The sequence below is a fragment of the Gossypium hirsutum genome, chromosome D05 (assembly GCF_007990345.1).
Source record: "Gossypium hirsutum isolate 1008001.06 chromosome D05, Gossypium_hirsutum_v2.1, whole genome shotgun sequence".
Classification (NCBI taxonomy): Eukaryota; Viridiplantae; Streptophyta; class Magnoliopsida; order Malvales; family Malvaceae; genus Gossypium; species Gossypium hirsutum.
The window spans coordinates 54175450-54188033 of record NC_053441.1 but is presented as its reverse complement, the minus strand read 5'-3'; the positions used below and the strand labels follow the sequence as shown (position 1 = coordinate 54188033).

Genomic DNA, 12584 nt, shown 5'->3' with positions numbered 1-12584 from the left:
GGCTGTAGTTTCTGTGTTGCCTTGTTGCTTTGAGATTCTTAGCTGAAACAGTGGCACCCTCATGAAGGAAACACTGAGGTACTTAGCAGGCATTGTAGGCCCGAATGACTATGGCTCCAATATTTGTTCATATGATCTTGTTTGCGCATATTGCTTTCGTATTTACGCTGTAGTTGCTGTGGCTTCATTAAACCCCAAACCGATTAAACGATTAGCATTTAGGCTGTAGTTTCTATGTTGCCTTGTTGCTTTGAGTAATAAGAGAAATATGAGTAATTAGAAAAATTCAAGGGCCAATTTTTTGATTAAGATGTTTCAGCAGTCGCAACATCCGCCGTCATAGTGTATTGTATAAAATTTTTTATCATTTTAACTTTTAACATTTTTGTAAAAATAATATGAATTATATTTTATTTATTGATTTTTATATTATATTATTTGTTTAATTTGAAATATTATATAGATTTATTGCTTTTGGCTGGTTTAGATTTGGTTGCTTTTGATTTGTTGCTACAAGAGGGCTGAAAATATGAAAAATTTTATTTTACAAATATCCCAAAATTAGTGGTGTTTTTTAAAAAAAGCGCAGCTAAAACTCACCAAACAATAGCGGCGTTTGTGGGAAAAGCGCTGCTAAATGTCATATTCTATAGCGGCGTTTTATTTCTATAAACGCTGCAAACATTAGCGACGTTGAATATAGCGGCATTTTTTGCGGCGCTTCCAAATACTTTTAGTGGCGCTAAAAAACGCCGCTAAAAACCTGTTTTGGTGTGGTGTGTTTGAAGTATATATCATGTTGAGTTCATGGTTTGGTAAGGTTTGGAAAGAAGCCATAAATACTTCTAGTTATTTAATGAATTCACTTTAAATTGTAAATGCTATTGTAAAATTTTTAGTATTTATATTTGGTATATAAATATGATCCCTTTTTAAAACTTTAATCTAAATATATGTAATATTTTAATTTGTTAGGTTTATGTTTTCTATGTTATGTTAATATCTAATATGAGTTATATATTCAAATACATTTTAAAATAAAATAATACAAATGTGTTAAAAGCATTAATTAAAAATAAAAATAATTTTTATAATAATACAATTGTGTCAATATCTAATTACAAATATTTAATTAGTATATTTAAATATTTAAATATAGTTTATATATTGTAATTAAATTTAATAAATAATTAATATTAATTACTTAGAAATATTTAAAATTAATATTATATATTAAAATATTAACAATAAGTTATAATAAATTATTTTTTATATTTTTGCTAAAATATCATAATATTAACTAATTTGAACATTATTTAAATACATATTTGTTACTTTATAATATCATGTTTAAAATAAACATTTTATTATTTAAAAGTACTTTTTGACAGTAATACAACACTTTAATTTTTCAAAAGTACTTCTCGGCCCTTAGAAACACGTATTAATAAAATTTATAGAAAAAGAAAACAATAATTGCTACTTTCTGCTGTTCTCACTTCAACAATCCAACTTGTCCTTTTACAATTTTCAAATTTAAAGTTAAACTCGCGAATTCTTGCATCAATACGGATTAACCCCGCAACCTACAGCGTGGCTCCATCATTGCATCACCGCCAACCAAAATGGATTAATACATATTATGGGAACAACACACAAATGACACCACTACAAATTAGGTTCCTTGGTAGGTTTCCAATGGAAGGACGCGGTGGGAGACTAGCTTCCTTGGTAGGTTTCCAACGAAACACAAGTTGACTTGTAAACCCTAACTTTAGAGTTTAAAATTTTATTTGATAATTTATCAAATATTTTTTCTTAAGAGTGAGTATTTAATCGGATCGAATGAAAAATTTTCTAGTTAACGAGTCATATTTTATTATTCTAATTCGATTTAAATTTTTTTCAAATTGAGTAAAATTGTTCGAGTTAAAAAATTAAACATGTCAAATTAAAATCTTATTACAATATAACTAATTAAAATAATTCAACTTTTTTAGGGTTAAATCTAAATTTTTTTAAATCTGTGAAGATTCGAATGGTGATATCAATTATCATAGCAAATTAAAAATAATAATTAAAATTTTAGATGATCTAGGCATTCTAATTTATCATCCAAATATATAGCAGATAGCATTAACGTAGTTAAGGCTATCTAGACAAGACCTATGGGAGGATCTAACTCAGCATTGATAAGGAGGATTCTCCAGTTGCTATCATAGTTTGAACATTGAAATATTTCACATATTTTTAGAGAGGACAATCAAGAGACCGATAGTCTGATTAAACTGGCATATAGGGGAAGCCATGGATTGCGAATTTTTGAAGTGGCCCTATTTAGGGGATTGAATTAGATTATGTAATCTCTACTTATTTTCTTTTTATCAACTTTATAGGTTAGTGAGCCTTTAATTTAGCAATTTTATAATAAATTTTTTATTAAATTCCGCGACTTAACCACATTATAGGAAACACAAACCTATTAACATACAAGTACTGGAAATAAGAATAGTGTGAAATTGAAATCAATAACATTGAAATCATCAAATTGTTCAACGATGCAGAAAATAAAGTCCCAAATCACATCCAGCTCTTAGAGACAAATATATACACACGACACAATGTGAACATAAAAAGAGTTACAAGCACGACACCATATTACAAGCTCATAGAAGTATGCAGCATAAAGGTGTGCCTCTAGGCAATTGTAATGGAAGCATGGTAAGGACTCGGAACTAGGACAAGATCATTTTCCCTCTTCATAGATACGCCGAACTTCTCAGTCATGTTCATATCTTCTTGCTTCATTCCCCCCGGCAATTTCCAATCAAAATGGAACAACAGTTGGGCAAGTGGCAGCTCTACATTTGGCAGGGCGAATAATATGCCTGGACATATCCTCCTTCCTGCCCCAAATGGGATGAACTCGAAATTTGTCCCTATGAAATCAACTGAACTGTTGACAAACCTTTCAGGCTCAAACTTTTCAGGCTCAACCCAATGATTAGGATCTCTCCCGATTGCCCATGCATTCACAATGACTCTGGTCTTTGCAGGTATTTCAAATCCATTAACCACACAATTCTTGCTACTTTCTCTTGGAATCAATAAAGGTACAACAGGGTGCAGTCTTAAGGTTTCTTTTATAACACACTTGAGATATTTAAGTTGATGAACGCCTGTTTCATCCACATTTCCTTTGCCTTCAAACACCTGCCTTGCCTCTGCTTGTGCTTTTGTCATAACTCTTGGGTTTTTAATCATATCCGACATTGCCCATTCTACTGCTGTTGCTGATGTCTCACTTCCGGCACTGAAAACATCCTAAAACAATGTAATAAATAACATTATGGCCATTAACATTTGTGAACAACTACCAAATTCCAAGTCAATGTAGTGAAAGGAAATCGACTTACAAAGAGGACAGCTTTGATGTTGTTGTCAGTTAAGGGAAATTCGCCATCCTCCTGAAGCCTTAAAAGAACATCAACCAAATCTTCCTGGTCTTCATCTTCACTTCTGCCTTTTGCTCTACTTTCTTTGTGATCATTAACAATGTTCCCAACTATCCTGTCGGTTTCTCCATGAATCTTTTCAACTCTATGCTTTAGACCAGAAACAACATCCAAGAATTTAAGTGAAGGAAAAAATTCGGAAACAAAGAAACCCGAGTTCACCTTGCTTTCCTCAGCAACAACTGATATGAAAGCTTCTTGATCTTTGCATTTCTTGCCAAAGGCTGCCCTCGCTGTTATTGTATAACTCATTGAAAAAACTTTCTCGGTCAGATTCACAGCCAACCCTTCATTTGATTTTATGGTTTCGACAAGATTCAACACTTCCTCTTCTCTTATGGATCGGAAGGAAGCGACCCGAGCTGCACTCAGAAGCTCCGATGTGCAAATTTTCCGCAGATTTCTCCAATAGGTTCCATATGGTGCAAAGACAATATCAGTGCACTCATAAGTTGTCATCTTGGCCACAACGAGAAAAGGCCTATTAGCAAAGACGATATCATGTGTTTTCATAATCTCTTTAGCCATTTCTGGAGAAGAAACGACCACGGTGGAAACTTGACCCAGTTGCAGATGCATGAAGTCACCATGTTTCGTAGCCAAGTCACGTAAGGTGCGATGGGGTAGACCAGAAGCGGCGAGCTGGTGCAGATTTCCTATCAATGGTAATTTCAAGGCCCTGGAATCAACTTTTGAGTTAAATTCTTAGCTTTTGATTTCCTTACACTTGTGATTACCATAAACAAAAACAGGAGGAAGCTGATGAGGAGCTGGAATAAGGGTATCTGGAACTCCATTATTGGTAATAGCTTAAAGAAGCCTAGTTTCCAAAGAAAGAAATTGAAAGAAGTGATTTTTCTTTTCTTTTCTTAATGAACCTCAAACTTTACTTGACTTTTCTCGGCTACTAATACAATTTAATAATTATTTATGAATAAGATAAGAATTAATAGCCGACAACGATAGCTGGACTCTCACTTTTCTGGTTCAATTTTTTAAAGTTTATGGATTTTTATTTAAATTTTTAACTTCTCCGAAAATTACTCTCTGTTTTGCATGATATGGATTTGTATCATTCCCAGCTTTCAACTACTATCCTCGTACTTCGAATTTCTTTGAGTATGGACTTAAACAATACGAATCAAACACATAACTAGAAACGATTTAATCATTTTCAGTCAAATAGAAACTGATAGAAATGGTTATTCGCAAAAAATAAATTTTCGGACCTATATACTGACCTTATCCCATAGGCAGCAACATTTTATCTTTTGATCTTTGGACCTATAATTTAGCATGCTTTACACACTATTTAGTAATATTATTACTAGCTATAATTTTAAGTCATACACAATGAAATTACCTAAACATCTAAACTCAAAAACATTATAACTTAAAGCTTGCAGGGCACAAACCGAATTTCTAAGGCTTTTAACACTTGCTTATGCAAAGAAAAAACACAAACAAATGCATGTAATTATTCCCGATAACGATCAAATTATACAGTAGATTCAAAGTTAGAACAGAAAAAAAGTGAAAGGAACTCGAAAATAGTACCTCAAAGGAACTAGGATAGGAGTCAAATGGAGTCTCCCCTACTTCAATAGCATCAGTCCCCATTCAATAGATACATCCCTGACTATATATAAACAAAGAACACTAGTCAAGTAATTAAACAGATCAAAAACTACAAACAAGCTATAAATGATAAAAATTGCAAACCAATCAATCTAGGAAGAAGGAGATTTAATTTATTGACCTGAAATCCAGCTGTCTTCTCAAAGGTAGTAATCTTATGCACAAATCCAAAAGCTGAAAGTACCTGCATTATTAAGTCCTTTAGAAAGACAGAATGGAAAATAAATCAAGTAAAAGGACTCCAAAAAGTCATTACAACCTATAATTTCCATTAATAAATCTGCCAGAAAATAAGGAATGGAGATAACTTCAACTTACCAGGTCTTAAGCATCGAGACAGAAATAATAAAACATATTAACAGAATACACCTTAACAATTGCAGTGATGCATTTCAGATTTTCTAATGATGTTAACAAAAATTATAGAACATGTAAAATCTATGAGTTTGCTGAAGTACTAGAATGAAGTAAAGCATAAAAAGAAAAAAGGATGAAAAAATTGACCTATATGTGATAAGAATCCTCAAATCTTTAAAAAAAAAACAAAAGCTAACAAAGGTATAAAAGATTTTACCCGAGCATAGAAGTAACCACCATGGCATAAGTAATTCTAAAAAATTCAGGAAATAAATGATACCATGCCAAGCAGCAAAATGAGCCAACATAGCATCTTAATCCATGAAATTTTTAATATGACATAAGAAAAGAAATGTTGAAGAAACAAAGTGGCTAACAACTGATACTAAGGAACATAAAATCATGGTAAAATAGTATGAGAAAAGAATTGAGGAAATTATTTTAAAAGAAAGAGGAAAAAACAAAACAAGAAAAAAACCGAACCTTGGTATGAGGCCAAAGTTGATAAGGAGACACATGCATTGTGCAACCTTCTTTACCCGATTCCCACTCCACAACAAAGCGAGCTAAGACACCTGATCCAAAGCAAAACCACAAACTCGACAATCCTACTGCCTCAATTCTGAAAGACCTCCTCATATGTTCTGATAACTTATCGACAGCCTCAGTAGGTCCTTTGCCTCCACCTGGTGCTTTAACATCAGAGTTTGCATTGCCTTCTTCAGGCTTGTCATCTGCTCTAACCCTGAGGGATGAGGGAACATGTAAACAGAATTATATAAAAACATCATAACATATATGAGTTAATTTAAAATATGTAAAATTCATTCCTGCAAGATTCATTAAAGGGTATAAGGAAACATCCTGCCATAGGATTCAATGATCCTGAATTAAAAAGTTAAAACATATTTACAATGGGAAAGATTCAGCATACCACTTTGCAAGCAAGAATGCCACCGAGGATGGAAGTATAAGGAGTGAAAGGATCAGCTAATAAGTAATTCTTAACCAACATCGGAGCCTGATTTTTGTAAGACTTTATAGCCATACTTGTCTGTTTAGGCACTGCTGCCATATATTACAATCACAATATCACCTTAGTAGAAAGAGTACATTCTCCTAGTTTTGTCCCTCCTTCATTCATCAATTCTGTAAGAGCCCATTTTTGCCCGGGCCCATACCAACAAAATAACCCAAATAATAAAATCCAAAATAAAATCCCAAGCCCAAAATTTGGCCCAAAATTAGGAAAACCCTAACCCACAAAACTTAAAAAAAATTTCAGCTATCAAAGGAAACCCTAGCCTCCAAGCGCCGCATGTGTGCCACTCCACCTCCTCGTCTGCCACGCCCACTCGCACGCCTCTGCCACCATTGTCGGCCACGACCACCTGCAAGAAGCCAAGCAGAAATAAAAAAATAGAAAATAAACAGTTGTAATTGGTTATAAAAACCGAAAATCTCACCATTGTAACTTATTCTTCCGATTAAAAAAAACAAACACACTTGAAATAAAATAACAAATTGCTTCCTCTTTCGATCTATTTTATTCATTATTTATCTATTTTTTCATTTTTTTGAATACTTCCTTATTATTATTAAAAAGAAAAAAGGGAAAAGGGGAAGAAAACCACCTGAATCGGCCCACTGAAGCCGTCGTCGTTGTCGGCTCTTCGCCGTCGTCAGACGCGAGTTTAAGGAGAGGCCCGAAGCTTTTCTTTTTTCCCCTCGTTTCCCCCCGTTCCTTGGCCTCGATCTCTGAGTGCGCTGCAACGCGCGGCCTGAAGGCGCCCTTGCATGGCTCCGGCCACCAGGCAAGGGAAGGCACGACGGCGGCTGGGCCTGGAACCCGAACAGAAAAGGGGAAGCCTCCCTTTTATTTTTCAATTTTCTTTGAAAGAGAGTGAAACGGCAGAGGGAGTAAAAATTTTTGCTTTTATAGTGATGAAAACGGCGCCGTTTAAAGGGGAGACCTGCGCACTTTGCCCTAATGGTTTATTTGCGCTTTTGGTCCCTCTAGCTCTGCGACACGTTCCATGTAGCCTTTCAATTCTTTTAATTTTGGCCGCATATTTTTTTCGTCTGCTCCAATTTAGTCCGCGCATAAATGCGACGCTTCAGGACTTGGGCTTATTTCCCGATCAGTCCTCCGTACTTTGCGCGCGTCTCATTTCAGTCCCCTAGCCTTTAAATATCTCATATTTCGGCCCCAAATCATTTTATTTGTTTGCGATTCGCCCCCAAATTTTAGTTTAGTTTTCAATTTAATCCCTTATTTGTTATTTTAGTTATTTTATCATTAAATTAGTTATTTTAATATTATTATTACTATTATATTACATTACTATTATTATTGTTATCTATTTATTTATATTTATATTTAAAATTTCAGTACATATATATACTTATATATTTTTATATATTTTACAACTTATGTACATACCTATATATTTATATACATATTTTCATTTTCATAAATATATACACGTACACATTTTTCTCTAATATATATATATGTATATATATACTCATATACATTTCTTACTATATCTTATAATTTTTATATATATATACACGTACATATTCTCTATTTATTTTAAATATATTTTTTATATTTCAGATTTTCTACATGCATATATATATACTTATCTATTTACATATTTTAATTCATATACCTATACATGTATACATATTTACATATATTTTTATATTTAATAATCTCACAATACGTATACATACATAGATTTTTCATATTTTCATAATTTTGTGTACATTCATGTATATACGTTCTTTACATCTATTCGTTATTTATTTATTTATCTTCATTTTCATTATTATTTATATTTAATAATCTTATTTCCGTTGCTATTACTCGTGTTGTTTTTATGCCATCATATTCATTATTGTTTTGCTATGCATATTAACACCATACATCAAAAAGAAATTTTTTTTAATTAAGGAAATATTTCGCGTTTGGAAAATTCGAGAAAACGTGCCCTAACGTGCTGGGTTTCGATTTTTCGTTCGACCAAATAGCCAAATATCCTTTTTAAACTTTCAAAATAAGGCAATATTTCGTATTTAGAAAATTCGAGAAAATCGTGCCCTAACTTACTGAGCTTCGATTCTTCTCGCGTTGATCCTAAATAACCGAACATCCTTTTGAAATTAAAATAAATGAGGTTTAAACAAAAAATAAAGGCAAGCTTACTCTCGAAAATACGATGTGTTGTATCCTAACTTACTGGACGTGACATCTTGTTACTTCGAGATAAGGAAGCATTTTCCATTTTGATTTATTTGAGTAATTTTAAAATAACAATATAAGGAGGGATCGTATTTTAAATTCTTTTTGAGTTTTTAATTTTCGACACTAAGACATTAAGAAATCAACTAGGTACCAATTTTGGGCGTATCGAGGGTGCTAACCCTTCCTCGTGCGTAACCGACTCCCGAACCTGTTTTTGGATTTCGTAAACCAAACTCGTTGTTTTAATAAAATCAAATTGTTTATCAAAAACAACCATTTTACGAGGTGACCCGATCACACCTCATCAAAAAAGATTGGTGGCGACTCCCAATTTCGTTTTATTTTCAAAATCCAAGTCGACCCCGTTTTTCAATCAAAAAAATGGTGTCAACAGCTTGGCGACTCCGCTGGGGACGTAAAATAAGAAAGTCAAGCCACGAGTTGATTACTTTTTGTCTTTGTGTCAAAAAATTGAAAACTTGATTTAAAGATAAGGTCCTTTTATTACATTTCATTTGCCTTTATTTTGGCTTTTATTATTTGTATATAATTACTGCTTTGTTTAGAGTTTAGGTGTATATTTCTGCACATTCCATTGTATGACCGTTGGTCACACCTTTTAAGTGGGAGTGAGAAACTACGCCTTCGTGAGGTTTTCACCTCCGCATGGGATAGTGAATCGCTTCCGGGATACATCCGTACCTATGTCTTTGTGAGATTTTCATCTCCGCATGGCCATAAAGAAATGTATCCCCCTGAACCGAACTCGGTCCGCATGAGCCTATAATGGGTGAGGATCGAGGAATCTGCTGGTTCGGGTACCCTTACTTTAGAACCAAACCTCATGTAGTGAACCTTAGGAGCCCACCCTAGGTAGAACCACTTCGAACCCCTAATATTCACCCAAATAGGTGTTCTATTTATTCTTGGTTGCTTTTGCTTTATACTAACCTGTTTTCTTTTTGTTATGATTGCATTGCATTTTTATCATAAAAAGAGGTGTTGATTCACGTTCGGTTGTTAAATAGAGAGCTTTTCATAAGGAAATGGGTTTCTTGATAAAGTGGATAATAATACGGTTGTCCGAATATGGTCCAAGAAAACGTGATAAGAGAAGGATGATAGTTTAATGGAGAACTACACAACCATTGCTCCGTGGCTCGAGAATTCAAGGTGACAAGGATTATTCGAGAGCCGCTGAACTTTCTTAAAAGAGAAGCCAACGAGCACCACGAGGTTGAGTGAGCAACGAGTCACGGCCCGGATTGAGTAAAAAGGAGATAGAAGATACGTCCCTTTTGAAGAGTTCGTGAGATTTATCTTAACGCTCAAATGAAGAAGAGGATCGAATGTCTCCGCCTATGAGGGCAGAACCGTATATATATCCATTTTATGTAAAGAGATTTGTTTTCTAGTAAAGTTGTTCTAATAGAATTGAACCAAGAATCAACGTCTCTTTTTTGCATTCATGCATCAACATTACATTGCATGCAATAAATTTCCTAAAATCCAAAAATACGCATTCATGCATCAACATTACATTTCATTGCATATAATAAATTTCCTAAACTTCAAAAATACGCATTCATGCATCAACATTACATTTCATTTTATATAATAAATTTCCTAAAATCCAAAAGTACGTCGAGTTTAGAACTCTAGTACAGAACCAGATGGATGATATAGAATTGAAATTCTTTGAATATATCGATGGCTTGGAAAGTAAAGATGTTTGTGCCTTTGAAGAAGGAATTAAAAAACCTATCAGGGATTTGTTTCTACATCCCTAGAGGTGTTCTAAACAACTGGACTGTAGAGGAGATTCTTGTAATTTTTTAAAACCATTTCAGAGTAATATTTGGAACGCTCTTATTGCTCTAAGCCTGGAAGCAATAGAAAATTCTTTTGTGAAAAAGGCACATGTCCACTATTCTTTATTTCAACGAAATGCATCTTTGTGTCTTGTTTTGGCAAACATTCTCTTGTTCCTCCCATTTCATTCCTACTCATACCATACAGATAATTATCCTTTGATTCATTAAGCTCTTTGAGTCTTCCTACGTCCCTAAAATAGGTCTCCAAATATCAATGATATGAGCGATACTGCTATTGACTCAGAATCTCCTTTTGAGCAAGATATGTGTCTAGAGGAACCTCAAAACTTCGAAGATGATCGAGACTGTAGCTTATCTCCTGATTTGTTAAGGATGGTAGAGAAAGTCGAAAAATAGATCTTACCTTACAAAAAAAATCAGTGGGAAATTGTGAGCTTAGGAGAGGAGAAAAAAGTGAAAATCAGAGCCTGTATCACTCCAGAGATAAAGCGGGACGTCATTGAGTTACTTTGAGAATTCAAAGATGTTTTCGCATGATCAAGATATGCCTGAGCTACCAAGACATGTGGATGCTGTTGAGGCTAAAAACTATTAGAAAATGTCCATAAGTGTGTCTGAGGAACACATGCATTGATTTTGAAATGGCCAAGTAAATCATAAGATTTAGGTACTGCTGGTCCACCATGGAACGGGATTGCGTCAGTCATACCAAGAAATGCCATAAGTGCCAAATTTATGGGGACAAAATTCATATGCCTCTATCTATTCATGTTATGACTTTTCCATGACCTTTCTCTATGTGGGGGCATGGAGGTCATTGAGCTAATCTCGCCAAAAGCTTCTGGCGGTTATCGATTCATCTTTGTGGTCGTTGGTTACTTCATAAAGTGGGTAAAGGTTGTTTCATATGCCAATATCACAAAGCTGACAATCAGAAAATTTCTTGAAGAATCATATGTCAATATGGAATGCCAAAAATGATCATATTAGACTATGCATTGAATTTGAACAACCGCACGACATCAGAAGTTTGCAGTCTATTCAAGATTGACATCATGTCGCCTCAAAATGAACAGTTCAGTGGAGGAAAAAAAAGAGCAAAAATAAAAAAAAAAACTAGAAAATAAAAAGCAAAAAAAACCAAAAATAAAAGAAAAGACCTCTACTGGGGCAACTCAGTTCTCATTGGTATATGGAATAGAGACAGTCTTACCCATCGAAGGTGATATTTCTTCCCTTCGAGTCTTGTCAGAATTGAAGTTAGATGAAGCAGAATGGATCCAGGTCTGATATAATTGAAGAAAAAAGGTTAAAAGCTATCCGTCATGGTCAAATGTACCAAAAGCAAATGATGCGAGCTCACCAAAAAAAGGTTCGCCCTAGAGAATTCCATGAGGGGACCTAATATCGAGGAAGATCCTTCCCATGCAAAAGGACTTCATAGGAAAGTGTATGTCAAATTGGAAAGGACCTTATGAGGAAGGCCTTATCTGAAAAACGTCGATATTGACCGAGATGGATGGCAAGAACCTGCCTAATCTTGAGAATTTTGATTCACGTGATGAACACTTCACTTGAGAAAAAAGAAAAAAGAAAGGAAGAATGAAAAAAGAAAAAGGAGAGGCCAAGGTGAAAACCCGCAAAGGGCGCCTTGAGACCAAAGGGTTTTGAATTGAAAACCCAGGAATGGGCAGTTCAAATTTTGATCAAAGGTGGGGCATGCGGTAGTCTTGCCCTTTCTAAATTAATAAGAAGGAGAGATGCTACATCTTGGGGCATCAACAAAGTCTTCTAGGTCTTCTAGACACATATCAAGTTCAAAAGGGTCTTCAAAATGTTTGGGGCAGAGAAACTCATGCTATGATATCTGGGGCACCTATTTTCATTTCATTCATTTTTTGTATTTTTGACAAAATACGCCACCTTGATTAATGTATTCTCATTTTGTATTCTAGCAAATTTGCTATCTTGATTAATTTGTTTATTTAG

General features: G+C 34.2%; 1 pseudogene; it reads right to left on the bottom strand.

The window, feature by feature from the left end:
- Window positions 1-2509: 2509 nt before the first annotated feature.
- LOC107904001 (cytochrome P450 71D10-like) lies at window positions 2510-4419 on the bottom strand (annotated as a pseudogene).
- Window positions 4420-12584: the final 8165 nt, after the last annotated feature.